The sequence below is a fragment of the Capsicum annuum genome, chromosome 12, assembly GCF_002878395.1.
Source record: "Capsicum annuum cultivar UCD-10X-F1 chromosome 12, UCD10Xv1.1, whole genome shotgun sequence".
In the NCBI taxonomy this organism is placed as follows: Eukaryota; Viridiplantae; Streptophyta; class Magnoliopsida; order Solanales; family Solanaceae; genus Capsicum; species Capsicum annuum.
In genome coordinates, this window is record NC_061122.1 from 78,473,909 (window position 1) to 78,480,134 (window position 6,226).

The following is a 6,226-nucleotide window of genomic DNA, read 5'->3' on the forward strand; positions in this document are numbered from 1 at the left end:
GTTCATTAAGCCCTACTTGAGACTTGCAATTTTATGAACTATTGTGCTATAAGCACCTATGATTTGAGTATTTTGAGATTATTGAGAAATGTTTTGACCTAATGGTCATAGAGTTTTGAAATCCACTCTACCACATAAGATTATAGATTTGATTGTTGGGTTCTTATGAACCATGAGATTATTTTAAAAGTGGATTTTCATGAGAAGAGCGAGATAAACTAAAGGGAGTAGTATTTAGCACTGAGTTGGGTAAGTTACCACGGTTTCTTACTCGATAACTACGTGCCATCATATGTTTGAGATTTTGGGCCTGAGGCTGAGATAATTGGGCCCGAAGCCGAGATAAGTGATCACTGAGTTAAGGTTATACTCTTTGGAAAGAGTATGACTCCTCTCCCCAACGTGAGGTTTCTTCCTTAGGAGGATAAGATGTTGGATTCCATGTAGCTCGAATGGTTTATGTCGGTTAAGAGAACCTCTCTAAACTAATATATTTTCCATTGACATAGAATATTTCCCCTAAAGAAGAAAGTAGTTTTCTCTACTATTAAGAGTTGATCATCAGTTTTTAAACCAAAGTCATATGATTCCGAGTTCCAAGTGTTTGAGTTCAAAAGAGTTATAAGCTCTTGAGCATTAAAGAACTTGTACCCTCCATGAGATATATACATCAGTTTGAAAGTATTGTTTAAAGCTTTCTTTAGTCTTCGAGTAATGAGAATAAGAGAAGAGTTCAAACTTTTAAAGCTAAAGTATAATGATTCACTAGATTTGTGTTACATGCTTCATTCTACATGATTTATGAGATTTATATTTTGACTTATTCAAGCCATGTGAGTCATTCCTAATTGCATGCATGATTTGATTGAAGAGTATTGGTACTATTTTTATATAAATGCATACACCCCCATGTACTCAGTACATTCCAAGTGTTGATTCACATATACGTCTATGTGCTACATTGTCTTATAATATAGGTTCAAGTGCTCAGTCCCAGCCTCGTCAGTGATTTTCGAGTACCTTTGTCTATATCTCCACAGTGGTGAGTCCTCATGGTTTGAGGACCTATATTTAGACATTTGAATATTCAAGTGTTTATTTATTTCTTTCAGTTCAGTTTGAGTCAGTTTGGGACCTGTCCCAATGGCTCTCGAGTTCATGGAGTAGTAGAGGCTATGTCAAACTAGTTATCAGACTTTGGTTATGTTAAGATTTCCAGTATTGTGGTCGTTTGGACCGAGTATTACCTTTATATTTCCTTTCATTTGATATGACAGTACTAGTGTTTTGTATATTCCTTCTTAAATGAGTTATTATGAGAAGTGATAAGCTCAAAGGGTTAGCTTGGGGCTACTTGTAGCCCTAAGCACCGTGTAACGTCCCGGGAGGTGATTTTGGGTCGTTACATATTGTTATGCACTTTTAGTATTGTTTTGCTACTACTGTTCAACCCTTATATTGTTGTCTCGATTTTACTATTTTGTAACATTGGTGTCTTAATGTTATTGTCTCTGCAAATACGGGTTGAACAGTAGGATCATATGACCAAAGTAGGATCATGTGACCAAGAATCCTTTACTGCTTTTAGTGTTATAGTAAGGTTTATGACCAACAATCCTTAACTACTTAGGTTGCATCAATAATAACTAAGAGATTGTTGAGTTTAGAATCATGAGTCACAAATATTCTGGAAATGGAAAAGAGCTACGAAAGTAAAAGTTAAATATAATGACTTAACACATATCTTATAATGAAATTAGTAAAATTCAAGCTTCCACTTACACAAACTCTTGACATTATAACTTTATATGCAAGAGTTGATGTGTAGAAGGTCCTATGTGGGTGGTATTTCTTGCTGTAAAGGGTGGAGGAACAGTCAGGTTGCTCCCATCTCCAAGCATTTGTTTAACAACTTTGATGGAAGGTCTCATCAGTTGAACATGAATATAATTGGAGTCCCTGGATGGAAAATATCACAAAATGACCATCTCGACCAAAGAAGACTAAATCATCAGAACCAATAAAAAGAATGTAAGAATGTAAGTGTGTATATGGTATATGTAAAATGTTATTCGTGGAATATATTTCGTATAAATTATTTTTACAATATTAAAAAGAATATCTTAGTTGTCTATATTATTTTCAAGTTTTAGTAAGCATAAAGGTTAATAAAGTATGTAACAATACATGGTAAGAGGATAGTACTCATTCTTGTTCCACCGAAATACCGCACAACTGGTTATTATCTAAAAACCATGATAAGCATTAGCTCTTGTGAAGGAGACAGCATTATTGAATACACCCGACCCTTGACCCATAGTACTAGTTACTCTAATAGAAAGATTAGAGGAACCACCACAAATTAGTGTTAGATTGTCTGCTATGTTCTTGTTGCAAGTTTATTAAAGGTTGAGAGTCTGGCTAGGAATTTTTGAACTAATAAGCAAAAGTAGCATGCCTTTTTTATCTAATGAAGTAATTGTGTTATTGGAGGTTTACTGATGAAGTAATTGTGTTATTCGAGAGAGATCTTTTATCTCTCTATCAAACTGCCCAGTTGCCCTACTCTAAATCATTTACTCATAGTTGCTTTGTTTTCACCTTTTTCATGTATGTTCTCTGGATGAAATATTAAACTAGCATGCCTGAGGTCTGTTTTGCCTCTCTACTTTATCTAACGTAGTGGTATAGACTGTGTACACTCTATGTCAGTTCTTTGATATAGACATTACGATGAAAAAATGCTAGTCTCATAAACTATTTGTTAATTCCTCAAGTTCAACTCATTATCCACCCCCTCATTACTACCTTATTAGTTCAAACAGGATTCCCATTCACAGACATGTGCATTTGCTATGTTTTTTACCATGCCTCCTCTAATGTTCACTACCTTTCTGCCCCCAGCTAGCTATAAATTACTCGAGCCAGTTGTGATGTTTTCAAAGTGTTTTCCCTACTTATAACAAGATTCTTGGAGCCAATTAAATTCCCTCTACCAGAAACTAAGACAAATGTCGAGCTTGAAGTGTTGTTAGTGCTAGCTGGATAGGTTGTTAAGTTCTCCCTCTAGGAGGGAAACAAATGAGAGTACATTAGAAGACCAGACATAGGACAAGTACAAGAATTCCCCATAGGCTGAGTTACATAATCTTGCAATAATTGAGGAGTCTTTCTAGGTATAACAGATCTTTCATAGGGTTCGTTGTTACTGGAAGAGGCCCAAGACTGCTCAGGCATAAGTGCTCAGGAATAATCTAACCACACTCAGAATTATGAACTTCTATGGTATATGGGAACAACTAATAGGAGAAGTTTCTTATCTGATTAGCATTTTGTAACTGGAAAATGACAATTTGAGTTCAAATACTTGAATTGGTAGAATTTTTGATGAGTTGAGGACTGGGTATATAGCTAAAACAAATTTTGAGACTCATTTGATTGAACTCATTCTGTTTCCTCTAAACTATGGCTATGATTAGTGCTCTGACATGTGAGTGTAACTTGGTGAATTGTGCTTAAGAATTCTATTTTAAATTGTGCTATGGTGAGTGTGCTGAGTTGTGCTACTAGAATGACTTTGTGTTACCTTGTTTAAAATTTAGTTAAGCATGGTGAATATGTGGAGACTGGTGTTGTATTGTTATTATTACGGAGGGTTTGGTATATTGATATGCAGTGAGCTATACTTGTTGGTGCTTGATATTAAGTTCATGTGAAATTGGGACAAATGAACCATGACATGTGCTTTATTCATTGTTATTTTAAGATGCACATCTGGTTTTGCTTTCTTAAATATCATAAAGTGTTGTACTGCTGATACCTATTGAGAGTTTAGAATGATTCGGCTAAATCACATGTTAAGTGAGTATTGTTGAGTAAGACTGAAATGTTTGTTCCATATGAGACATGGTGGCTCATACGTTTGCATTGGAGTCACAGTGTTATTATATGCTAGAATACAGAAACCTGGTGGTCCTATGTGATTATGTAGTGTGCCAACTGAGGGGTTTGCTTGAAGTCTGAGTAAAGCCACACCCAAGTTAATTTATTGTTGGTTTAAGTGCTATGAAAATGAGAAGTTAGTCTATTAATAACATAGACTAGTACAAACATACTCACCTAAAAACTTTGAAGGAACAACAACTTGAAATCTAAGAGCTCTATCCATCTCTAAAATAGTTTTTTTTTCATTTTAGTAATGTCATTCTATTATGATGTGTATACACAAGTGATTTGATGTAAAATACCAAGACCAGATACTAATGCTTGAAACTTAGAGTTAAAAAACTCACTACGGTTATTTGTTCCTAGAGATTTTACTGAAGTGGATAAAATATTCTGACTTTAAAATATTCTGACTTTGTAGCTACTTGTGGGACTACACTAGGTATGTCCTTGATGTTATTTGGTATTCATGTTGTACATATGCTCAACTAACTCGGATTTCACAAGGTTATTTGAAGCTTCTGCAGAGCTATACTTGAGATTAAGATGGAAACTAAGGCTTATCACAATTGAATGCAAGTAAAATAGACTTCACTTCTACATTCTTGAATTGCTTAGGCTTTTGCCTGTCTTACTCAAATGTACGTGAAAGGCTTGTCCATGTTCTAAAAATAAAACCATAATCTAATTCCAATAGAAGATAATAAAGAATAATTTTAAAAAGTGAAAGGTATCATTTAATGAGTCAAACACTTTGCTGAAACAGAATCCATTTTTGATGAATCCTTGGATGTTTTCTCTGTGGCAGTAGTAGCAGAGGTAATAGAATTAGCACCCTTTGCCAGTGCTTCCATCCCTTTTTAGGATTTCATGTGGGCATGAAGTTTCTCTATTTTGGATGTCTTACCACGTTGCCTGAGACACAATGTCTTAATTCCTACCACATTTTGGACTTATACTGCAGTTTGTTCTTAATTTTGCAGTGATCCAAATTCCTATTGATTGTCTTATTTTCAGCTATGTGGTTAGGATTTTAAAATACTCTCTTTGAATCCAATAAATAGTTCAGCCATATTGTTGCAGTGGATGATTAAGTTTAGGAGCAAAGATTTCTAGTTGGTTCATTTAGATAGAATGTTTTCCGAATGGGGATTAGTAGAAATCCTACCCGAAGAACTCGGCTTGGAATAATGCTTTATATTCTAATACATGTTTTTTGTATTTGTTGATTGTTATGGTTTTATTTGATACTACAATTTGATATAATTTTTGCTAATAATATATTTTTAGCACTTTTAATGGCCTGACTTAACATATCCTTATGCAGAATGAGTTTGAAAGAAAAAAAAAACAAGAAATATTAGTTAGTCAAAGTGCATCAGTTGTGGATAGAGAAACTAATTCAGCTGGTCAGCCTTCTCAGTTAAGTGAAATGGATATCTGGGTGCAATATATTGGTGCAAAGAAAAAGAAATATTCAAAGGTCTTGGCTCCCTGGGTCAAAGTGTAAAGGCATCTAAGAATTCAATATCAACTTTCCCAAAAGAAATAGATGAGATGATTAAGTCTCAAGTTGATTCTTTAAATGTTGACTTGTATGCTCAGTTGCAGAATGAGCGACATAAAAATAAGAGGATGAGAAAGGAATTAGACTTGTTGATGAATCATGTATATAATAAATCATCTTCGAATGATGAACGTCAATCTCAAGAAGACAACCAAGCTTATGAAGATGAAAGTGATGATGACTCTGACAACGTGAATGAAAGTGATTCTAATCGTGATAACATGAATGAAAGTTATTCTGATGGTTGGTAGTTTTATTAAGGATTTAAGTTTGAAATATTATGTTATGGACCATTTAAGAATCATACATTATTGAGTGGATGTTATGAATTATGTTTTTTGGTTAGTTGTAATTGTTTACATTAGACTTATGTTGAATGATGTTTTTGAGAATTATTGAAGGTATCGATTAGATTTTTGAATAATTATGAAATGATTCTAGTGATTTACTTGTGAATTATTATTTGGAGATTTCCATGGAGATGTACATGCTAAATATTCATAAAAACTTTCTTGAGATAATTTGTTCTTGTGGATTTACTTGGGGCATTTCATACGAACTTTCTTGTGAAATAGTTTCATAAATATTCGCAAGAATTTTTTTTTATTAATTAGGAATTTTCACCTCTAAACTTCATTTGAATTTACTTGGGGATCTTCATGGGGAATAATTTATGAATTGTTTCATGGAAATCCGCAGGTATATTGCTTTTTG

The 6,226-nt window shown here is 33.9% G+C and overlaps 1 long non-coding RNA gene across 1 annotated transcript in view; it reads left to right on the forward strand.

Annotated features, from left to right (window-relative positions):
* The window catches only part of LOC107851881, a 22,232-nt gene extending 16,331 nt beyond the window's left edge, over nucleotides 1-5,901 (forward strand). Inside the window, exon 3 of the long non-coding RNA XR_001669215.2 lies at nucleotides 5,273-5,901. This is a non-coding gene — a long non-coding RNA (uncharacterized LOC107851881). The remainder of the gene's footprint in view (nucleotides 1-5,272) is intronic.
* The last annotated feature ends 325 nt before the right edge of the window (nucleotides 5,902-6,226 follow it).